Source organism: Phlebotomus papatasi, chromosome 1 (assembly GCF_024763615.1).
Source record: "Phlebotomus papatasi isolate M1 chromosome 1, Ppap_2.1, whole genome shotgun sequence".
In the NCBI taxonomy this organism is placed as follows: Eukaryota; Metazoa; Arthropoda; class Insecta; order Diptera; family Psychodidae; genus Phlebotomus; species Phlebotomus papatasi.
Window position 1 is genome coordinate 52,471,032 of NC_077222.1, and position 26,302 is coordinate 52,497,333.

The window sequence follows — 26,302 nt, forward strand, 5'->3', positions numbered from 1 at the left end:
AAATCTTTAAGGAACATTCATTTGTTCTAACAGTGCCAAATTTACCATTTGGGTGGAGTTGGTAGTTTCCAGCGACCCATGGCTACTTACAGAAATTATATTTAAGTTTATGACAACTCAAAAAGGCTATCTGTTCTTATGTTTTGTAATTCTCTCTCTTTGATGTATTGTTCACTAAGAGAAAACCGAAAAAGTTAAAATAACATTCCGGAAATGTTAATTTTACCCTGCAGCATTGATCCGAAATCGGTGTAAATATTACCCTTTTCAGATGTATTAGGGGTAAAATGTACCCTTTTTCATGTTAATTTTTACCCTTAATAAGTTGTAAAAATACATTAAGAAATGTTGATATATTTTTACACCTAAAAAGTGTTAAATTTATGAGGAAAAATGTTAATCGCACCCTCTTTTTTTTCTCAGGGTTGTTATTGTCATACGAAAGAAGAAGAAGGAAGCAGTTAAACAATAAGGTTTAGCGGGTTTAGCCTTATGGCTGAAACCCGTATAGGCCCCGTTCTCAGGAACATTTGCATCCTTGTTTACAAAGTAGTTCATTTGCCATTATTCAAAATAAATAATGATTAATCTATTTTGTTTATATACGACTTACACTATTTTAATTCAATTCAATTAATTTATTTATTCAAAATTACAAATATTAAATTTTCTGTGAACATCATTACTTCTCAAAAGGGGTAGTCATTACTCTCAAATTTCTTACAAAATATTTACAGTTGTGAGATCTCGGCCCCAGGAACAACATACCTCTCAGAGTAATACAATTCTAAGTCGACTTAACTTTCAATTACGTTATTATTGAAAATCAATATAAACTTTAAACGTTTTATTTTATGTAAAATTAAGCAAAATGCTTTTCATTGTGTGATTCTTTTTAATTATTGTTTTAAGAAGACAGAAATGGTATTCTTCGAGAATACCTTAATTATAGTATTGGCTACAAGTTATGCCACCATTCTATTCAGAGTCTGAAGGTATATTCGAACTGTGATTCTTTCATAATCACAGCTTCAGATGATTTACTGAACTACAGGAAATCTTCATGAATTGACCCAATATCCACAGCAGGAATGTCTATAACATCCTTAATTTCGAATATGATAAGCAATCTGAACAGGCAAATTGATTGATCAATCACAAATTGTGCAATTTCTAATAAATACAATTTCCTTAAGTTTGACCATTCTAAAGTTCTAAAGGATTGTCGGAGGTGAAAGCTTAATTAAAAACACAAAATTGGTATCTATAGGGCACAATGGGATAATTTCGAATTAGACGTAAATTTGAATTTTCGTGTGTTTTTATTGCATCATATAAAGCAATGAGAAGAAGCAGACGACAAAGAAGTACAAGCTCTAAAATTAAGAGTACTTCCTTCTTCATGGTTCCCATTTTCTTTGGCTCATATAAAAGATAGAGAAAATTTAAGAATTCCAAACTGAGTTCTATTCCAAATAACCCAAAATTACCCCTACCCTACTCGTTTGGCTTTTAAACCGATGCACACTGATGAACAAAAGGATAAAAAAGTTGCATAATCATTACCTGAACTTCATAGAATGAGCAATATTTTTCTTTCCTCCTTTTTTTATCTCCTTCAAATTTTCATCTTCCATCCCTCCAGGAACTAAATTTTTCAAATAGTAAAATCAATTATATTATCTTTAATTTTTTAAATTTCCCCTTATATTTATTTTGTAAAGCGAGTAAGACTATTTCTAAGGAATGAGATGTTTGAAAAATCATTTTGTGACTTTTTTTTTATAATTTTTGGAAATGTTTTAGATGTTACATAAGCGGACATTTCGTGCATATGAGACGAGCTACGTTTCTTTGAAAGGACCTAAGAACTCAGGTCAAGTTTAAACCACTTATAATCACTTATAAGTCATGAATTTCTTCTCACTCCATAATTAATTAGTAATAAGAGACGAGCACCAGGGATCGCAACGTTAAGAAAAAGAAACATGCACCATTTTTAGTTGAAAATAAAACCCCTAAAACTCTTAAAACGCTGTTTGGTATTTCTGCAATATATACTAATTATTGATCCCATTGATCCATTTAACTTTTTTTTGTCCATTTGTACTGTACCTCGGATTATCATAAATTTAATCAGGTGTCTCACGGATAATAATTGGTTTTGTAAATCTCTATTTCAAATGTGCCCCCACTTAAAGGTGTCCTACTTCTACACTATTTTGGGGAATATTTTAAATAACCTAAAAATCAATTCAAATTGGTTATTATCTGGTTAAACATGTGAATGTAACTAAAGAAATAAGATGCATATTGTCTAAATTATGAGTTCGGGTATTCTCCAATCTGGAAGTCTTTACCATTGATTGTTTTCTTTATTAAAATTTTAAAATTTCCAAAAATTTACGACAATGTGATTCCTTGCTAAGTAAATTTAAATTAATCTGGAAGGTTTTAGTAGTAAAATAAAGCTATCTCTGGAAATATCGCATGAGAATATACCAATAAGACTTTTATATGAGATATAGTTCCCGCATTAATATCGTTATTGTTATTATTATTGTTGCTAATGGAGACAATCCTCAGTTGTGTGGTAATAAGATTAAAATGTATATTAAGTTTTATGCTCTCTTCTTGGAAATGGTACTTGATAATCGGAAAGTCTCTTAACTTCTTTGTGTGACATCTTGAACCATTCGCTATGAAGTTCATTTCTCTAATAAATTTTATTTTTATTACGTATCTCTCTTAAATTTAGTAATTATGCGTAAAAACGGTAAAAAACATTGGCAAATAAACAAAAATTTCAGTTAAATATTGAGAAAAAAGAAATCAGAATTCGCATGAAATAATAAAAGCTTATCTTTAGCTTTGATATCATTTTACAATTTTGGAATTGATAACTATAAATAAATCTTGAAATGCATATCAGCGTTTTCGATTTTTCACATTTTAGTTTGTTTGATGTGCTTCCAGGAAAATTTTCCTTTACAAGTATAAAATTACATTTCATAACTTCCAGTGTTTGCTTTCATGCTATTGTTAATGGACTAATAAGTATACAAAATAATGAAAATACAAACAGTCATGTGGTGAGCTTTTACTTTGTCCTTTTTGTTCAGAATAACTCCCGCGTCATATATTGTACTTTTATGTACAGGGTTTCGCAATGGAAATTACGCACAAATAGGACTGAAAATTTCCCTGGAAACGATAGAAATGCATTTTTTGTTGCCCAGGAAACTATTAGTGTTTAATGAATAATTTTCATAATATTGTTGGTAATTATTGATTTTCTCAAATTTACCCACCTGACATAATTTTGATCTTTTGGTAAGAGTTTGGTCAACGAAATTCATTCTGAGAAAACACGTAATTTTCTCTCTATTTGTTCTTAGAAATAGAATGTTGTGTAAAACTTTTGGAAGATTCCATTTGCTGTGGCATGAAAATCGGCCTTTGCAAGAACTTACCTAGTCATTGTCAATTTGAAAATTGTCTTATACGAGCTTTTTAAGTATATTATCGTTATTGAGAATGTACTTTTGCCACACTTTAGTTTAGCAAAATAAAAATTAAGTTAACCAATTTGTGAGACTCTTCTTTTTGTTTATTTTCCTTAAACTTAAACACCACTCCAAGTGTTTCTCTTCAGTAACGTCTGCTTTTATTTATTGAAATTTACAATTAATTAAGTTATCATTTATTGCTTCAGAAAATAGCTAGTCCTTACTTTTGACTTACATTTAAATTATATTAAGTTTTGTGCAAATTTTATGCTTATTTGATAAATATCTAACATTCTGAGAAGTCCGAGGCTCTAACGATCATTATTTTTTTTAAAGACATAAAATACTAAGAACAGGACCTAACGCAGGGACATAGGAGAAAGTACTCTTCCTTTGAACGTTCATTCATTTGGATAGTATGAACTTTCTTTATTTTTTCCTAAGAGACTTACATATTTCTATTAAATATTAGTTAATTTGTTATTAATTATTGATAATTTTGTAATAATTAGGTTTAGGGCAGAATCACATTGACAATAAAACGCTCGCCGTAGCCTCACCGTATTTAATTAATTTACGCATTTTTCTTAAGTTTTTTAAGAAAAATAAAAGAAATTCACATTGTTCGAAGGCATGAATATTCGAAGATAGAGTAAGGGAAGAGCACCAGCGATCGGCAGTGTTCCTCGGATCGTCAGGTTAATACCACATTGTTGCTCGAAATTAAATGATTTTTTAGAAATTATTACCTACTTTTTACCATTTAATTATCACAAGAGTATAGTGCATTAACTCAGATTTAATTTATAAAACCAATTTTCCCTGAGACACCTGATTAAATTCCTGACGATCCGAGGTACAGAGTGCAAGTTTGCAATTACACATATTTTTTATTAATTTATTGCAAAAATTAAAAATCCAAAAGCACAGATATAGTTAAAAGGACTACTAATGTATCAATTAGCATACATAAAAATACCAAATAATGTTTTGAGGATAACATTTTCAACTAAATATGAAGCATGTCTCTTAACATTGCGATCCAGGGTACTCTTCCCTTACTTTGCTTTATGAATTCTTCTTTTTATGCTGTAGACGAAACCAATAAAATTCCCTGCGAAATCATAAAGAATGAATATTAAGATGTTCAATTTTAAGCTTTGAAAGCTAATAAGTACTACTAAATTTTTGAAAGATTTACAAAACAGCGTATAGGGGAAAGTGACCATGCTTGATACGATCCAAGCTTCATAATAACTATTTTTTACCTATGTTAATCAATAGTTATGACTCATCGCAATATATTTCAATAGCTGGTGCTAAGCCTCACATTTCCTAAAAAAATTAGGATCCTAGCTCTTTTTTCCTAGTTTCAGGAAGCAAAAATCAAAAATAGGCCCAAAACTGTAATTTCGATACATGATATTTCATAAGTATTTCTTAATTAATGTCGCTGTTCACGAAAACTACTATCATAGGCACATAGAGGGGTCATCAGTACTAATATTTATGTAAAAATATTTGTACTTGGTGGACACTGTTTTTGTGGGTGGTAACAAATTCATAAATTCTACTTGTGTCCATCCTATATTTTAAAAAGGGTCCATGAATGATAATTTTAATGTGGCAACTATATCATTAGATGTGATTATTTCATAATTACACATATTGCAATCCTCCAATTTTATCGACAATTGACATAATCTTCAACCCTGTTGCCTGAATTTTAAGGTTGCAGAATGACATTTTAATGGGCTCAAAGTGAAAAAATGGTTTTTGCTAGCGCCCTAATGTCATAAAAACATGGCTTAGAAAAATTACAAAAAAGTGATATTAAAACTAATAACCAGTCGTACAAACGATTTAAGCAGATAGATTAGAGTTCCGTCTAAATATTGATGTGCAATTTTTTGTATCCGGTGAATTTTTTGCAGTGAAAATGGGCCTCCGAATTGTCGAATCAATTATTATACAGGAAGGCCCCGGACCCAACTTGTATAAAAATCGCCATTGAATTTCCATTTTCTTCTTGAGGAAAATCTAAGGATTCCCAGGAACTATTTGAGGTTGGATTATGAACCTAATAAGTGAGACATTTTTTTTGTCATTGTGGAAGAATCGTTTCGGTTTGTGTGTTAATCAGAAAATAATCACAAACCTTGGACATTATTTTGCAGTATCAAGCACGGTCACTTTCCCCTAATGCGAAACATCGTATAAATCCGGAAAGAGAACCATAAAAATTTCACTAAATAACCCTTACAAGGGAGTGATTATTTGTATACCGGGCGCCGTAGTCGCAGGAATTCAACAAAAGTCACGAGAGGGAACAATTCAATGGAAAGCTTCCTTAGAGGGACAAATCCATTTTCCTGAAGAATTGGTGTGGTTTTCTTGGAAAAGCGGATTTAGCGGAAATTTTAAATGGTCGAAATATATAGAGGGATTTATATTTTTTTGTAGTAGAATTCCAGCAATACAAAACACAAAGTATTTCATTCTAAGAAGAAGACATTACAAAGTTATCCTTTGATCTAGAAACTATTGTGTTTACTATTTAATATTTCCTGTCAAGATTTGTTCTGTCTCACAGCTGAAATATGTTGATTAAATATGACATTCTTTTGCAAAGCTCGACAAGCAAATGGAGCGAAAACATTGACCGAAATTCGCGAAATATTCTTCTTGAGTTGAAATAATGTGGAAAATACTGATAACTTTGCAATTACACGGTTGCACGGTGCTATTTCATTGCATAGAGATTGTTGCAAAAATGCGCCGCATAACGCTGTGATGGTTATATTCCCTTGGGTGGGAGAATCTGCAACCTTCTACCTCAAAGAATTTCCTCCCGTAGGAATTATTATGACGCTATAATCCGTTTCAACAATAAATGGATTTTATTTGCATTCGCTGCACCTTCAAAAGTCATCTTCTCCTTGGATGAAGTAAAATTAAATTCGCAGTGAAGAAAGTAAGAAGGATTGCCAAAATGCTCTACGTCGTTGAATTATGATCGCAATATAACAAGATACTAAATTGCTAATTACTAAGTTGCTAATTACCCAGTGAAGGACTTTCACGTAAGATTCCCTTGTGGATTTTTCCGTCACAAAATGACTAATTTCTGAGGAGGTAATTTTATTGGAAAAACAAATAACCGTTATTGATCCAGATGATGGATCTTTTATGCGTGTCTTCCGGGATGTTCATACAAAAATATTTTTCTTCAATATCCTTCCTCTCTGGAGCTTTGAGGTACAAACAGAAGGTGAATTTGGCACCTTTATTGCGCCCATGAGAGATGAGTATTTAGAAACTTCCTACAAAATTAATTCCGAAACATTCCATGGAAAAGGTGCAGTATTGAATAAGAATTTCCCCAGCTACAAAATTAACATACAAAATTATATCCCGATTTATTTTACTTCTTTAAATGTAAGAATGTTGGCAATTTTAAGTCATAATTTTAAATTTGTACTTTCTATAGGGAAACAAAAACTTACCTTTTAATTATATAATTCTGGAGGGTACCATAAAGAGTTAACTGAATAGAATGACCTGTCAGGAGAGCGATTAGTTGCGTTCAGGTTGCCAAACTAGAAAGAATGCAACTATATTATTATTAATCGTATCGGAATACTTGTTACAATGTAATCATGTTAGCTGTTGTATTCCGTGGTGGAAGAATCTGATAAGTCCATGTGTAGACTATCCAGGAGTGCATTCCTCGCAGTGTCTCCAGGAATGTCAGGAAAATGTCTTTTCCTGACATTAAATTTCTCGCACCGGGCAGGACTCGAACTCACAACTTTGAGAGTCGAGTCAGAGATCTCATCCGCCCATGACCGACAGTATTGCCTATTGTGCCACTGAGATTCTCTTTTGTATATTAAATAAAGTATATGCATTAAGTTTCGTTTTAAATGGTAAGCACTGATAGACGACAAATGTAAATTGTGCACTAAAAAAAACAGAAAGAAACCTAAAAAGTTAAAACAATTCTATCCTCCAAAGAGCAAATGATAGCGTAAAAAGAACAAAAAAAACTTTGTATAAAATAGCATAATATTTTACGTTTTGAAAAGACATTCTTTTAACTCTGAAAATGGGTTATTTTAAGTCTCAAAAAGACTTAAAATAACCCATTAAAGTGTAAAAGTTACGTTGAAAAAAATGATAGAACTACTCTACTAAATATTATACTGACCGAAAAAGAAATACAATTAACTCTAACACATAGTTAATCGAAAATTACACCGAAAAAATGTTAATTTTACGATTCGTGTAAATTTAACTTTTTTTTTAGTATATAGCTGTACGTATAGTTGCTATGCTTTTGACAAAATTGATGATTTATGCCTGTTCATAGAACTTATTACCAAAATGAAAATTGCCATGGCTTTTGCTGCCGTTGATTGCCATAAAATGGGATGTTTTCCAATACATTTTTTTTTCTGTGAAGACGATGAGACCACAACCGGAACCAAATTCACTGCCAAAAGTATTTTTGTAGGAGCAAGATAATAATATGGGTTTCATTCAGACCTTAAGCGCTGTAAATTTTCAACAAGCAATATTTTTGCTTAAATTTTTACTTAGTGTTGAATATTAATACCAATTTATTTATAAATAATATATCTTTTACAATCACTTCCGTTGCTTGTTGCTTAGAAAAACCACACCTTTGTTAATTGGGCCAAGCTTTTAGTCTTAAGGACTCTTAGAAGATCTCCTTACATTATGACTTTTCAGGCTTTGTGGAAGGTCACAGAGCTATTCTAATGAAAAATGAAAGGCGGAAATATTTCTCTTGAACATGTTTTTTTTTCAGTATCCTACTGTTCTCAAGTGCTTCTGCATTATCAAATTTTGCTTGTATTGGTTCCTGTCTCGACTGTGTTTCCCAGTTTTCGTTGTGTTCTAAAACTACGAAACAGTCATGACAGGAACCAACAAAAAAAGGAAAGTCGATAATGTAGAAGAACTTGGGAACAGTAAAGTTATAAAAAAAATGTTCAGTTTTCATTAGAATAGCACACTTATACTGATATAGCTCCTGATAAATAAAGGATTGCTTGAATAACTCTCTTCTAGAAATTGATAAGGATTGGAATTTTATTTTCTTCCACCCCTTTTCTTCCTTCTAAGAACAATGCATTTAAGATATACCAAAAACGTGTCGACTTTCTTTTTATTTTTGTTTTAAGAATTATTTAAGTGGACAATTTTATCCGTAAGCAAAAACCCTTCAAGACTTCTAAATAACCAGTTTTCAAAGTCAAAAGTTAAGAAGACAATAGAGGGTGTATTTTTTTAAATTATTTGGGTACATTTTGGTTCTGTTTCGGTTATAGACTGATTAAGTTAGTTTTTGTCCAAAACTCAATTAGTCAAAGTGTAAATAAGTATATGATCATCGAGTGAGTTCCGATTTATCAGCGCCAATAAATCACTCTGATTGTCTAATATGCACATGAGTAGCTAATTGACAGACTTACTGAACCGTAAGTGGCAGAACTAGGGCGGAATCACCACTTCTCGCCAGTGCCCCATTTTTCGCCACTTATATTGAAATAGCTATTTTCGCGATTTATAAAATAAATGAGCCGCAAAGTTATTTGTATTTTTACTGCTGCTACTTATAGAGTCGAAAATAGTAATTATTCGTTTTAGATTACGAATTTGAGCATTTTTAGAGCAATATTTGAAGCAGGTGCATTGAATCCAATATTTCTTATCTAATATATTAAGTGTCAACTAATTTTCATCAAGCAAAATTTACCGTTTTGGATAAATAATTTGTCTATTGGATATTTAATTACACTTGTGGAATAGATAAAATTTGTATTTAGTTGATTAATATTTCATTTTACATTATTTTTATATAAAAATTAGGCATGGCGACAGGTGGTAATATTTTGGAATGATTTTACCACCTGTCGCCATCTCTTTTCAATAGGCGACGGTAACTTCACTTCGTAGATTCTTAGTTGTCAAATCTGCATTGTTAACTTTCTGAATTAATCCAATAGTTTGATTTCTCAAATAAAAGCGAAGAAAAATCATTTAAAGTGAGTAATGATAGGGTCATCATGAGGAAAGAGAAACACTGAATCTATTGTTTGCATAATATTGCCCAAAATAATTACGTTTGAACCTTTCCAAGTGACGAGAATTGGTTACAGCACTGGCGGAAAGTGGTTAAAAGTGGCGACAAAGTGGTTATTTTTGCATTGTTAATAAAAATCAGTTTTTTAAGTAGTCCAACGTTATATTGGAGGAATATTGTTTTTACGAATCTAGAGCCAATACATCTAAGTAACTTTGTGTCAAATTTGAGTTATCTTGTATGGGTTCAAAAGTTATAGTAAAATTAATTCCCGTTTTTCCTAAACATGGCGATAAGTGGTTACTCCACCCTATTTACCCTCTGCAATTAATTTACATTAGCGTTATTTTGGGCAATCTCGTTAATAATCAATGGGTCAAGTGGTAGAGCACTCGCTCTATGATGCAAGTGTCCTGGGTTCGAATCCCTTTAAGTCACCAGGAATTCTTCTGGCATTAAAGGTGTTCGAAGTGCATCCAGTGGGCTTCACTATGCACTCGAATTTACGTGTCATGGGACTGAAAGTCTCATGTCGTATAAGAAAAAAAAATAATAGGGGAAACTGGGGCACCATCAAACACGGGGGTACCACCAAACACTAATTTTTAGTTCTCAACTACTTGGACTGTATCGACCATTTCTTCAGTGGACAATCATCCCTATAGTGCCTTTAAATTTCTATAAGTCTTGTCTTTTGAAGTCGAATATCTGATTAAAAAATCGCAGTGTTTGGTGCTACCCCGTGTTTGGTGGCGCTCCAGTTTCCCCTAATCGATCTTCCGAAGTCCCTTTGCGGTAAGGCCTAAGTTCTTCTATGGAATGTTGCCACCATTATTATTATTAGTTATTTTGGGCAATCTCGATAATCTTTAAATTTAATTAAAAATCTACTATACTTAAATGAAACTACTTTTAAGGTGCACCCCTTTTTGTAGGGATTGTTTTACCAACTCCCAAAGACGATCTCATTAAAATTGAATGCATCAATTGAGGATGTTAACAGTTTCCTCTTCCTCCTCCTGCATACCCAATTTACAGGCAAGCTTTTGTTATGGGAAAAACACCTCAGGGATAATCAATTCCCTTTTAGTATTCATTGGTGGGTAATTTTCTCAAACTTTTGGTGGAATATAATGTCATCACCGAGAGCTATGTTTATCTCTTGTGCGGTTATTTACCTTTAGCTATAGTAAACAGCCTAAATGAAAGTCATTTACATTTAAATGCCAGTGCGATAAAAATTTCATCAGAGTGTTAATAATTTTGCATTGTTTTATGACCACAATATAAATTCACACATTTTCCACTTATTGTCTCCCACTGGGTTCAATTTGTGTGCTAATTCCGGGGAAAATTTCAAATGTTGTTTTTTTTCTTGCCTGACTCTTTAGACTAGAGAACCCCCACACTCACTATCGAGACATTTATCAATCTGCCGACTCTGTTGGTGTTTCTGACTTTCATTTTCTCTTGAAATAAGGAACAAAAAAGAGTCCATTAGTCTGCCGTATAGGAAATAAAGTATTTAGTACTTATAGTTCCCTCGAACATGTGTTAGGAATGCAAATGCGGGAAAAAGTGCAGTGGAAGAAGACAATGGATGTTTGCGCTTTTGGGAAGTCGCATCCTCAAGCTTGAAGCGCACATTGTCTGAACACCACGAGAATAGTGAGTCTTCCGTTGAACATACGGTCGGGTTATAAATAATTCAGTCGAAATAAACGACGATGATCTCCAAGTATAGACCTTTGGGTGAATGCCAAGAAGCTGGGTTGCGCGAACTTACTTGCGCGACGTTGGAAAATTCAGTGAATTTTCCACACAAAACTTCAACTGCTTATACCTCGTGATAATTCAACTGCTATGCCATGAAGTGGAAGATTAATGTTTTTTTTTGCCACTTGAAGACATTTTCCTATCAAAAATACAAACAAACTCCTATTTGGATAGACATAGAAGTATCATGACCACGAAATATTTCGAAAAAAAAAATAAAAATGACATACACAATATATTCTTTTATATTTCCCTAAAATGAAATGTGAAAATTGAATGACAGTTGTTTTACTGAGCTGACCCCCAAAGAATCAGCGAAAGCGACAGGTATTTTCTATCAAAGAAATTATTTCTGTTCCCGACAGCTGTTTTGCCCACCGGGCATCTTACAACTGCCAAAAACTTTCTACACACTCCCCCAAAGTAAATCCGAGAGTTGATGATGAAAATTCAGCTGATCCGGATAAATTGTACACATGTATCAAGGTGTTATATGCTGTACATCTCTGCAGTGTGTCAATAAATTCTGAGAAGACACCTCATTTAAGTATGCTTTCATCGTGGCATTATGAATGAATTCAAAGGACAACTGTGCACATAAACTAGGATTAAATACTAAAACTTTTCCAAATGTACATAGACAAAATGTAAACATTTGAAATTTCCGAAACATTCATTCTCAGTTTGATTCATTTAATTGATAAACAGAAAAAAAAATAATTTTATTAATCCAGAGATTAAATGAATTTTCTAGAAGCCGTTGTGGAACTAACTATACGAATTATACACAGAAATGTCAATCTTAGAAAACCGGCTATGGTAAAGTTCTCGGTGTAATTAATACATTTTTTTTTTTCAAATATTGAACAATGGCATATTGAGGATGAGGTATTATCCAAATATTTTAGTTCTCATTTTTGAATTAAATAAAAAATATCTATCACAGTTTTCTTTTAAAATTATTCTGCAATACAGTAGAGTCTCGCTATAGTCCATATTAGGTGAGATTCTTAACAATCTCACCTACTATAATCCTAACAAAATTTCATGTCCTCCGATCGCGCTCAAACTTGGCCAAAATGTGTTTCGCCACTTCCTGATCACGAATATATGGGGGGCTAAGTTACGTTCCCGGCCGGCCGGCCGGCCGGCCGTCCGGCCGCTCTTTGGAGCTTAATAGCTCCTAAACTAAAAAAGATATCGACTTGCGGTTTTCGGCAAAGGTTAAATATCGTATGAAAATTGCAACATGGTGCATTGACCCCCCACCCCCACCCCTCCTTCCGCCATTTTGAAGACCCCCCTTTTTTTGTTTTCTCAATAGCTCCGCCCCTATGGCATCGAGCGGGCTCAAATTTTAGTATGTTATAGCTGGGCCTTAGAGCTTTCCATCAATACCAAACTTAAGGTCCCCCGACCCCCCTGACCCGGGCTATAAGGGTCCAAAAAAATTTTCTTAAAATGGCCATAACTCCGGTTCTAATTGTCAGAATTTAAAAAGTGAGGGCTTTTTGGAAAGCTCTCGTGAAATGCCACTTCCTCTTCTAACATCGCAAGTTCATAAAACCACCGCTAGGGGCGCTATTATTAAAAAGAAAATTTTTAAATCTTAAAAGTTAAATAACTCAAAAATTCCTTATGCAATCGGGCTGAAATTTTAGTATGTTGTAGCGGTTGATTATACCTATCAAACAAAAAAAACCTTAAGTCGATCCATAACCCCTGACCCGAGCTATAAGGGGTCAAAGTTCGAACATTGACCGGCCTCTATCTCCGGTTCTAATTAACATATCGACATAAATTTTACCTTTTTGGTTTCGTCTCGATGAGCACTTTCAGATGGAAGTTCAAAAAGTCACTACAGGTGGCGCTGTGATAGCGTCAAAATTCATCGAAATTCAAAGTCACTTTTCTCAAAAACGGCATTGTGCAAGTTAATGAAATTTTAGTATGTTGTAGTCCAGTCTAGGACGTTTCCAGAATGGTGCGTATGTGCGCTGTGGTTTCAATAGAACCGGAGATATGAGGGGTCAAAGTTCACAAAATTTAAAAAATCATATCTCCGGTTCTATGTGACCGATTTTGATGAATGAGGGCTTAAACGAAAGATCTCACCAAATACTACAACTTTCTAGAACATTTGAACTTTGTGGGACCAACACCAGGGGCGCCACAGTCAAAAAACGAATTTCAATATCACATAACCTCAATTATCTCGACTGTCGCTGAACCGATTTTGATGATTACTTCGACATAATTGTAGAGCACATTTTTCTCTACATTTCGTCCATATATCATTTTCCGGTCAGACTACGCTATCACTCCGATTTTGCCGTTTAAGTGTGAAAAAATTGATTTTTCCCATAATAACGCTTTGAAATCACTCAGATGCCAATTTGACTGCCTCTACTCCAACAAGACACTTAAAATAGGGTTTTAAATGGAAAGTCCCACAGAATACAACAATTCTTTGATATAGTTGAAGTTCAACAAATGACTACTTGGGGCACTCTGGATGAAAAAAACGAGTTAAGAAACAAAAAACCTCGCTTATCTTGGCTTCTGAGTAATCGATGAGATCATGTTCTATGGAAAAATTATAGAGAACATTCTGGTCTACATTTCACCCATATATTACTTTTCTGTCAGTTCATCCAAATCCTTGATATTTTGGTTTAAATACAAAATTTGTATAATTTCACGAATTTGATTCAAGATAACTGAATGGCGTCTCCCAACTTCAGCTCTAAATCGAATTTGCATGCACTCCGAGTTAGCTCACGTTAAGAATCTCACCTACATAAGCCGGTTAGGATTATCTGTCCCTTTGGTTTCAAATTTGACACTTGGGTCGCACTATAGTCCATGTAATTTTTTAAAATTATCAACGATTTTTAGTATTGAAATTGCTCGACGGCTTCCACTTTCTTTGCGATTGTGGTACTTGTCCCTGGTCTCTTCATTGTGGATCACAATTATCACAATTACTAGTTAATAAAGTTTGCCAAAAATATTAAAATAATTATGCATGTCGCATACTAAAAAAACATAACCTAACTTAAAATCAGTGTTTTGAAATCAACGGTCGATAAATTGTGGACTATAGAGCGATGGCCTATAGCGAGACTACTGTATAATTATGCATTATTTTTCACAATGAAATGATAGTAAACAAATTACAGAGAATAAACTGCGACTGATAACTTTATCTCCACGTGAGGGCATTGTTTTCTCCTGCCAATGGCGCTGCCACCTGTTCTCAACTTTTATTTTGTATAAAAATTTTAAGCAGTATTTAGTATAGGGTAAGATGAGGTAATTTGGAATCATGTCTAATTTAGAACAGTGAGATTTCCTAACAGTTTTACATGACTAAACGAAAAAACAACTAAGAAATACTCTTGAATGTAATGTCTTGTATTTCTTCGTGGTTTTCTTTTTCTCTTTGACCATCTGAAACAGTGAAAAATCTCAAAATTCCAAAGTAGACATCAGTTTGATCCAGTAAAAAGCCAAAACTGATCATAAATCCATTTAAATCAAACTGAAATTCCCAATAGGGGAAAGTGCTCACACTTCGAACATGCTTTCGAATAATGTGAATTTCTTTTGTTTTTCATAAGAGATTTACAATAAATTATCTCGGAATTATCAGCAATTGATGATAAGCCACCTAATATTTAATAGATATGCGTAGGGGAAACCGGGGTAGAATTAGCCACAGATGGAATTAGACAGTGGCATGTTATAGTTTGCCTTAGAAGGAATATTGAGGAAACCATTATTTATTCAAAGAAAAAACCTTCCTTCCTATTCAATGAAATATTTATTAGCTTGATACGAAGATTTTTTCTACGCAATGAAAACTTTCATTTGCTGGCTAATTCTACCCCGGTCTCACCTAAGTCTCTTACGAAACCTAAAAGAAAATTCATATTATTTGAAGGCATCAACGTTCGAAGACAGAGTACTTTCCCCTATGGTTTATAACTTCTTATTTATTACACACATAGGGGGAGGTGGGGCTATTTTGAGTTGTGGGGCTACATTGTTATACGATTTTTTCACATATTTCTAAGGGAAACTGGGTTTTAACATGAAGGAATTTGGATAGACAAAATAATTGTGGATCTCAATAATATAATTGTAAGGACCAGCTTCATTTAGAAATAGGCGAAAAAACCGCATAACAATCTAGCCCCACAGCTCAAAATAGCCCCACTTCCCCCTACCTTACCATTTTCCCACTTGGTGGGGTTGACACTCCTTGCACATCGTCTCATTTAGGATAAAATATTTTGGCTTTGAGTTTCACGGCCGGTTGCCACCTGACGCAAAAAAATACTAACCATAACTGAATGGCTTTAAGGCTGCCCGTTGGCGAGTAAAGGCCTCACTCTTCCACCGAAATCTAAGAAATACAATTCAGATAGCTAAGATGAGATCCCCTCTTCCGTCAGTCTCTAACCGAAAAATTTCAATTAGAGTCCAGACCCAGGGCTTACCGCGTGGAGATGGAAGTAGGAAATTTGATAGAACTAGCTACTGCTACACCTTACCCTTGAAGCCCCAACTTCTTAATTTACTCCTGCTAAAAATATTTCCCTATATTTTTCGGTATTTTTAGCATTTCCGTTTCACTTATATACGAATAAAATTTTACTTTTATTTTCCATTTTTACCAAAGCCCAATAGGGGGAGATGAGATGGGGCTACTTTGAGTTCTGGGCTAGATTGTTATACGTCTTTTTCGCCTATTTCGCCTATTTCTAAATGAAGCTGGTTCTTACCATAATTTAATTTAAATGTACAATTATTTTGTCTATCCAAATTACATCATGTTAAAACCCAGTTTCCATTAGATCCATTATATCGTCGGTTACGTCTACCTCTGTCGTATCTGCATTTGTTTTGTATCTGCATTCGGTGAAAGCTACAATACAGACGTCCCCTCTTGCGTCAAAAGCTGACACAAAAGAAATGCAGATACGACAGAGGTAGACGCAACCGACGATATATATGCGAAAAAATCGTATAACAATGTAGCATCGCAGCTCAAAGTGGCCCCACAGCTCAAAGTAGCCCCACCTCCCCCTATGCTGCTCGAATTCTTATTACTCACATTTTCCTTAGAAAAGATCGTTAAATTAATTAAAGATATATGTATAAATTTTCAAATGAATAATTTTAAAACAATTAACAATTCATACAAATAGGTAATGTTGAAAACTATTTCAACTTATGTTCAAAAATTGTTTAATGCATTTACTTTTATTCTTGGATTTATTTTTCTTTCAACGTTATTTGGAGTTTTAGTGTTATATTCGACTTTTAGAGCTATTGAATTATGAAAACTATATTTCTTTGGAATTTATTATCTTAAGATCAACGTGAGATTATTAGGAATATCACTTAATACATGGACGTCATATAATAAATTTTCTCTCAAATTATTGTATATATTTTCTATTTTCTTAACGATACAGCGCTGTCAAGCTGAAGAATAATGTATGCTCAAAGAATCATCTTGTGCCCTAGATCAGCAATTGTATTAATTTTCCTTGTTTGTGAATTAGCAATTCACGTAAAGTAATACGGAAATACACAGCTGATTTAGGTGACAAGTAAATTATGACAATGCCTGGTCCAATAGATGATCTGCCAAGGCAGGTGATATTAAACTCCTCAATTCTTATCTGAATTATTAGGCCATTGTGCCGATTCTGCAATTAAATAAATCAAAAATAATACGATATTCCAAAATACAGTATTTTAAAATACAATCTTTAACTTTAACCACAAAGTTTAACTATCAAAATTTATATTGAATATTGCATAGCTTTCAGTTTTCAGTATCTATAAACAAGTTAATTTTCAGTAGAAATTTGAAATAACTTATCTGCGTTAACGACAAGGTGCAAAACTTTAAAGTGGAAGGTTCCCATGCTTCATACATGCTTTTAAAACATAGGTGCGATGAGTCACATTTATTGAGAAATGGAAAAAAAATCATTAAGAAGCTTGGGATCGTACGAAGCCAGGACACTTTCCCCTATTTGATTTAATTCTTTTAAAATAAGAAAAAATAATTTCTCGCCCATTTTCCTAATTTTCAATTTCTTTTACAACTTGTTATTTCTGCTTTATTGACAACGAACTGATATAATAAATCACTTTGAATAATATTAATAAACACATGGTAAAAATGTAATAATGTTTAATGTTTTTTTTTTGAAATCTCATAAATTTCACCAATAGGGATCGAAATCTATTTAAGACTATTACGGAATATTACTATAAAACGGATGAATGAAGTTAAAATGTCCTTTCTTAATCATTTTTTGAATAATAGCCAATTCATTAAAATTGTATCAGTATGTTTTGTTTTCCTGGGTTCACTATTTTAAGTAAAAAATTACTAATGTAATAGTTTGTATAATTCCTTTAATTAACAATTTTTCAATGGTTTTTAAAACAATTTTTCACTGTTAAAGCTGCATAAGACAACTCAGAAAGCTGAAAATAAATATCAAAAAGCTGAGATTGTAAAGAATTTTAGATAATAAAAATAATTATCCATAAGAACTCTAAAGTCTGCTACAAATCGTTAGTAGAAAGTGATATACATTATATACACAAGTAAACCAGAAAAATTCTCACTCAGAAATGAAAAATCCTTAGCTCAGTGGCACTTAAAAATTTCCCAGAGGGTACATCTTTTTCGTGCCAGCATATTCAGGAAATCAAAGCTTACACGCGTAACAAGCTACACAATTAGCATTCCCATGTACATAGCATAAATTCCAGCTTAAGGGAATTTATTTAAGCTCTCTTTCCTGCTAACACCAAATTTATTTTCACCCATTTTATGTTTCAAAGTACATATGTTTTTGCGTCTCTCCTACTGGTTGGGTTATTGTTGGCTTGGCAATAAAAGAATCTCACCTTGATCTCAGTGAATGCTTTTAGTTCATTTGCTCAAGACCTTTTGAACAATATTGGCAATTACACTCCCATGAGGTGTTTGTTCTAAGCACAAAGTACAAACATGTGGTGCATTTAATTTAATAAATTTGGAATTCACCTATAAGCCTATGTACATAACTAAGCTATTGTGTTGAAATTCCTGTGCAGCTGTTCAAGAGAGGTCTTTCACTGAATCTCTGATTTGATTTACTATAAGATTGTTATCGAGATCAGGAAAGTCAATTTCCCAGACATCCGGTTGCCTAATTGTAACTGTATTCCCGTGAAGATAAAACAATATAGATTATGCCACCTACTTAAGAAGCAATTTTAATGTAACTTATCCATTATTTCAGTTTTTTTCTGGATGGTTATTCGGTTCATGATCATATTATTTAACAACATTATCGGATTGAAAAATACTTTTTTGGGATAAGTAAACAGTATGATGGAATTGTAGAAAAAGTGATCAATTCAACAAATAAATCCGAAATTATGTAAAAATTATTTGTCTATATATCGTCATTCAGCAATGGGCTATCTGCATTTTTCATTTGCTTCTTTGTATCTGCATTTGTCGCAAAGGATTTCGCTACGATGCATTGTATGCAACAATTGCAGATACAAACAGAATGCAGATAGTGCTGATCCAACTTGCAATACCTTGAGAACGAAGATATAATATGGGCATCGCATAAAGATTTTTTAGAAGGAAAATTATTTTTTGTATTCACTTAATTTTGAAAAATAAATAACAGACTAAAATAAAGTAAGATAAGGCAGTTTCACGCAGTTTAATTTTATATTTGAGAGACTTGCCAAATAAATATGAAATGAATACAAAACTAACCGAGTTGTAATTCATTCATTCATACATTAGTGATAATGTATCAAATAGTGTGTCAAATTCCGGCCAGCTTGCAAATCCGGCCACCTTTTTTGTTCCTCTTTCCATGAATTTTTAGTTTTTACATACTCTAGAGATTATGCAATGCAAAAGAATAAGAAAAAATGTAGCTTCGACAAAAGAGATGACGTGAAAAAGACATTACAAAAATTCCAGAAGGACAAGGAACTATAAGAATGAAGGTGGCCGAAATAGGGCACCAAAGCTATGTCTACATTTTTATTCATTTCAAAATGTATTAAGAAAGATTTTATATTAAATTAATACGATAAACTGTCTACAAGGTTCTAAGCGACACTCCTTAAGAAGCAGGAATAAAAAAATCAATTTGTATTAAAAATATTACATATCAAACTTGACACTTTGGCGCAACATGTATAAAATTGTTTAAAAAAAAGTCACTTAACAAAAAAATAATGATTGAACATTGAACTCATCGAATTCTATGGATAAAGAAATCTTCAATTTTTCTATATTTTTTATACGAAACAATTTCAGTCATTTGAATCTTATTTTGATGTAGTTTTGGGAAGAAATCGGAAAATTGTACGCCGTTGTTTGTATATCAGTCTATTCCTTATTATATCTAGAGGCCAAACGGTTTGAGATAATTGCTTAAGTTCTTCCGTAGATCCCCATAAACTATAGAAAAAGAATTGTAAAATTGTTTGCAAATGTTTGTGAATTCCTACTGGGGACCCACAAAATCCTAGTATAACTCATTGAAAAGTTTGTAAAAGTTTATACTTTTTCACAATATTTAGTAACTTGATCCCTTGATGAGCATTTTTCGTTCTTTTACAAACACTTGTTCGCAAATATCTGTAAGCACATAGAAGAATGTTCGTAAAATATTATCATTTGTTGGTAAAGTTTTGCCAGAAATACAAAAATGTACGAACAAATGCTTGGAAAAGAGCAAAAAATGCTTTTCAAGTGACCATGTTTCGAACAATGTTTGTGAAAATAGTATACAAACTTTTACGAGCATTTTAGTGAATTATACGATTTACAACCATGTCGTATTAAGTCCTCAGTGGGAATTCACAAATATTTACGAACAAAGTTTTTCAATGTCAAAAGTAACAGGTTCTGGAGAGCGTTCTTCATAACCAATTGGAACAATTTTAGATTCATGCAAAACGTTTGTCAATCTCTGATAAATTTAATATATAATTTTAACTCTAAATTTACTTGTTTTATTTTTACGTGATTTTGTTAGTTTTATCGCGATTTATATTTGCTTGAAAATCGATTATAAAAAAATGGAAAATACTAAAACTCATAAGCAGGACAACTCCTTGAATGGCTACACATACACATTTTATAATCAAAAAAAATAATACAAAATATATTTACTGAAGTTATATTTTCGAGCATTCTGCAAAGTTAGGACGCTTTTCTACCCTTAAAGAGGTATTATATCTCTTTAAACATTCAAAAAAAAATTTTTCATGATTTTTGTCGAGTTATCACAAAGCTATTGGCCTATACACAAGGAAACTACAAACTGTATTTAATTTGTGAACATAAATTTTCCAGTGGTGTAAAAATTTCATGAATAATTCATAATAAAATTACAGGTGTTATTCATATAATTATACTCGTATGTCCTTAATGAATTTCCAAGAATTTCCTCATGAAATCCATTTCACCATATAAAGTGATCTTTTTTGTGAACAAAGCTTTTAACATTTTCGTATTTCTCTAAACTGATTATAATGCAAACCATTATGGAGAATTTAATGGGCCAGTAAAAGTTTGTACATAACATTGCAAATTAATGCTTGTAAGAGAAATTAATGTTTTACCCAAAATTAATTTACACACTGTCCTATATTTTTCAGTGAGAGCTCTATCAAAATTTTTAATTTACTACATCGAGTATGAAAGTTATTGCAGAAGTGAATATTACGGAGCAGATGGTACTTTGAAGTCATTCCGAAAAATTAGTGTTTAGTTGGTGAAATTAAATTTCATTAAATGAGTCATTATCTCACTATCCTGGAAATTTATACACCGAGAAAAATAGTTGCAAAATTCTTTTGTCATCCCAAATCATTGTTGTCCCAAACCTTTAAAGGGCTAAAGTTTCTCTACAATTATTACCTATATACATATTTTTTTGTAATTTCAAATTTTTGTTTTTATGCAAGTGTTTATCCTTTTTTAGGATATTAGTACAATATAAGAATAAAATCTTAAATGACAGGTGAATTTAAAATTTCAAAATTTCTTATTATCCTGTAATTCTAAAATATATACTCATTAATTACCCTCAAGAAAGGACAGATTTCTTAAGCGTGATTAATACCGTAATCGTGGAAAACGAGTGCATCCGAGCCTTTAATATGTACTACGCTAGAGAGCGTTGAACCCTAAGAAATAGATATTTCACACCTGAATTGAATTTTTAATGGCTGAAGCTTTTACTCGTGAAAGCAGTTATTCTCGCTTGAGCATGGAACTTAGATTTTACGACTTCTTAAAAAAAAGAATTTTCTCTTTGTCTATTAGAGAAAATCCAGGGTACTTATGTCTTAGACACCCTTACGACTTAAGCCGAGAGAAGGCTCAGCGTAATTTTAATCAAAATAATGATTTGACTAAATTCCCATCAGTTTCCCACTGACTAAGCCATTTCTTGACTTAAGCCGAGGAACAGATTAGTTAGAAACTGATGGATATGTAATCTGATCATTGTTTTGATCAGGGGAATGGCGTTTCCTATCTTTCCCATATGTTTCTAATAATAATAATAATAAATAATGTTGGCACAACATTCCATGAAGGAAAAAGCCTTCCGGGAGGGGGTGAGGTTGTCAGTCCCATGCCCGTGGAATCAAGTGCAGTGAAGCTCACTGGATGCAATCCGAACACCTTTAACGCCAGAAAAATTCTTGGTGACCTAAAGGGTATTCGAACCCTGGACACTTTCATCATAGACCGAGTGCTCTACCACTTGACCCATTGAGTGCCAATGTTTCTAGCGTGCCGAAAAAAATTTGGAGTTTATACGGTGTTTTCTGTCATTGTGGAATGAATTAGCAAGTAATACAAATTCAAAATAAAAGCCAATTTAATATGGAATGGGCAACCAAAAACCGCAAATTGGCAACCTACGTAGTTTTTTGAGATATCTCGTTAAATGTGTAAGAAAACAGGAAAAAATTACACTAAAACCGGTCGCATTTTTAATGTCACACCCCTGATTTTGATTATACAGCGCAGCTCCAATAGAGTAAATGCATTTGATTCTTATATATCTGCAATATTTTAAGTTATTAATTATTGTAGTTACTATTTCACTCGTTAAAAATTGTCTCAGATTATTACTCAACAAAAGTTATTTAAAAGTTTAACATTAAACCTTAAATTTGTGGAATCACTCTCTAGCACCGTTAAAAAACCCCTTATAGGAGCTCCGGTTTAAATTGGTACACTGAAAGAAATCCGAAAAAGTTAAAATAACATTCCGGAAGTGTTACTTTTACCATGCGGTATTGAGTGTAAAAATTACCCTTTTTAGGTGTATTAGCGGTTAAAGTTACCCTTTTTCATGTTATTTTTATCCTTAAAAGGTGTAAAATTAACATTAAAAAGTGTTTGATATATTTTTACACCTAAAAAGTTATGAGGAAAAAAAGTTAATCGCACCTCCGTTTTTTCTCAGTGTTGAAATATTTATCAGCCTGATACAAACCTTTTTTTTGCAAATTATACGAAATGAAAAATGTGATTTGCTGGTTAATTCTGCCCCGGTCTTCCTTACCGTAATTACGTTAAGCCGTGTCTCGGCTTAAGTCGTAGGTGTGTCTAGGGCATTAATGAAACTTATTTAAATAAGCTAGTAATTTGGATTAAAAATCCTAAGTGTAATTAATGCTCTGAAAATACTCTGTATTATTGTGTGTTGGAGGATAACACTCGACTTTAACCAGTTAATATTCGTTTGAAACGATTTTTTTCTTCCTGAATAAACGAAGTATTAAGAGTTTAAAACTTTGAAACTCAAAACAGCATGTTTAAAGGCATGTTACCCATGTTACAGATAATTAATTTGAATAGTCACTATAATCACAAATTCAAAAATAAAACCGAGGATTAGTTGAAATGAGTGTAGAGTTATGTGTTATGACTATACTCATTTAGTTTTGTTGGTAATACACACCTTTCTCTCGGTGTTCTAATATCTCTGTGTAGTGAAAGTTTGTTTTTAAAATTTGCAAATTCAATTTAATGTTGACCAACTCACATTATCTTTAGTTTCATATGTATCTGGATTTGAGAAGAGTGACGAGAATTCTATTTTCAGATTACCTTGCAACCGGTAAACTTAAACTGAAAAAGTGTTTGTTATTTAAACATTTATTTTTCTCAGTGTACCAAATTATCATTTTTGGTTGACAATACATATTAATTTTACTCTATTGCCTTCTGAAAATTTACAGTGTCACAAAATTTCCAATTTTATCGAAAAACACGATTTTAATCATTTACAAAAATAACAACTGAATATGAATTATTCATAGCATCTTTGGTATTTATGTGAAGACTCAATGGGACAAAGAATTAATGAAATTAGAAAATAAACCTTCATTCATTTGCAAATAGAGTATTTTATTGTGGTTTTCTAAATGTTTGTGAGGTAATAAAAGTACACAGAAGTAGGTGATTTTTTGGCAAATTTAGCCAACCCGTCTGACCATCCCGTATGCATAGGATTCCTATTTGGTTGCGGTATATTGTTCAGGGGGCTACCTTGGCAATATGATACAAGTTCGTCTCTGTAGAAATCAATATAAGGTAGGGAATGTATAGTTGTTTCTTTCTGGCCCCCTCTACATATCGTACAATTGACTTAAGTGGAAGTAGTGTAGCATGAGATTTTATACCATTTACGGCATGTTGGATGTCATATGGTGTTGTTTCTTTCATACTTGAGCTCTTGTTACAACATTCGGCATTTGCCTCGGTCGTCATTTTAATTTCAGTCATCGTCTAGGTAAAAGAGGTTCGGTCTTTTATTCGCTAAATATTTTATCAATCACACCATCCTCCTGCACATTTATATCATATTCACGCAATTGTGGTATTTAATCTGGTGTACAAAGAGTGGTTATTTGTGTCTAAAAAACTGTGTGCACACGGAATTTGTGAATTATTCTGTGAATTGGTGACAATTCTCAATTGATCTCAATTGCCTGGAAAGCTAAACATCCGGAAAATTGTGTTCCCTATCAACTATATTGATTCTGTGGTGTGTATAGCATATCCTTTATAGATCCCTAACCTCACTTGTGGTGAAAAATCAATGAAAAGTCTCGATGGAAAACCACTGGAGACCGACAAGAAGCCCAGCCCATGTTTTTTTTTCTCTCATTGACAGTTCCTTACCATGTATGACGTCATTTTCCATTTATATTCTCTTTCTCAGACTTCTTTTGTCAATATATTCGCCTTTTAGTCTTGTCCTATGTAGATACAAGATATTGTAAAACTCACCCACAATTTAGCATCATTGACCACCCAGCAGAATGCATGCTGGGAAATATTCAGCAAGTCTGCTGGGTAGATATATATAATATATATATATTACATTTGAAAATCAGTTAGAAACGAGGTCAGTGAATTGTTGTATTATATGCTCCTAATTATTGTCAAATGCCACCATTCACTTTTTCCGATTTGGAGCATTTGTTCGGTCCATCGAATGGAATTCTCAGTAGAAAAATAATTAACTTGACGAGGGAGTGGAAATTGCTTACTTATTTGTGTAAGGTAATACACGAGCGCGACAACCTCTATAAATTATTCTTAATTAAAAAAAAACCGTCAACTGTGGGATTGGTATTCACTATTACAGCACGAATTGGAGTGTTTACTAACTATTTTTTTCCACTGGTTGATTATATCACCCAAGCAAGTAGTATCTTTTATGACACGTTTATAAACAACATTATCAAGAATCTGAAAAGAAAATGGTTGGGTAATAAGTAAAAACATCTCTTAATACCAAAACACCAAGGGGACAATTTCAAAAGAAAGCTCTGAAAGCAAGTCTCAAACTATCTCCAACACTTCCCTTAGTTTAAAACAGTTTATTTCACGTGCCTTAAAAATACAGACCCTATTTGCAGAGTGGTTATGAGAGAGCAATAAATTATTTAATATTTTATTTAAATATTTGATGATTTGTTGTCAGATAATAGGATTAAGTTTAATCGTTGTATCAACGATGTCAACAATATCAATTTTACTTACATTGCATTAGTAAAGTTAATTAAATGTTGAGCATTATCCACATTTAATTAAATATTTAATCCCATAAAATACTTTACTACGATAATAAAAAATGGTTCGCGGAAACCTCGTATTTTACATTTCGTATTTTACATCTTCGTATTGCACATTTCGTATTGCGGAAACTTCGTATTTCAGCACATTTCGTATTTTACCATTTCGTATTTCACATTTCGTCTTTCATACATTTTGTACAAAAATTGAACATTTCGTCTGCCATACATTTCATACAAGCATATCAACCAATAAAATAATAGAATTGTAGTTTTATAAGGTCAAGGGCGCTATGCGCCTCGGGTCTAAGTTTGAAGTCGAACATCATGCTTTTTAATTATTCATTTATTTAAAATTTTTATGTAAATTTCCAACTGCTTCAGCAAATATTTCAAATTTTACCATCAAGTCTGAGAAATATTGGTAAATGTTTACAATATGCTCTTAAAACCCATTTGAGCCTTTTATTCATAACTTTATCAAGACATTAGATGGAGATTTTATAAAAGGGAAACGTGACCATTACAATGGATTTTATAATAATTCCTTAAGTTTTTTTTTGTAGATATATCTTGTATAGCCGGGCTTTTGCCCTGAAAGATTCTTTATGGAGACCAAAGCTTTTCGCGGCCAATTGCCCAGCACCGCCCAGGCTCTGTGCCTCCATCCGATCTCTTCCAGGCCATGTTACCGACTGACTGACAGTTATCTCTTGTCTTATCTCCTGTTATCCTG

At 32.8% G+C, this 26,302-nt stretch overlaps 2 protein-coding genes across 13 annotated transcripts in view; both read left to right on the top strand.

The window, feature by feature from the left end:
- LOC129806049 (prolyl 4-hydroxylase subunit alpha-1-like) overlaps window positions 1-26,302 on the top strand; it is a 186,297-nt gene that overhangs the window by 120,721 nt on the left and 39,274 nt on the right. The window lies entirely within an intron of this gene.
- Window positions 1-26,302, top strand: part of LOC129806062 (tropomodulin) — an 85,933-nt gene that overhangs the window by 25,895 nt on the left and 33,736 nt on the right. The window contains exon 1 of one of the 12 annotated variants that reach the window (XM_055854425.1): window positions 24,266-24,284. The exons of the other annotated variants lie outside the window; for them this stretch is intronic. The gene's annotated coding sequence lies outside the window, so the exon portion shown is untranslated. Of the gene's footprint in view, window positions 1-24,265; window positions 24,285-26,302 lie in introns of those variants that run through there. 12 annotated transcript variants of the gene reach the window in all.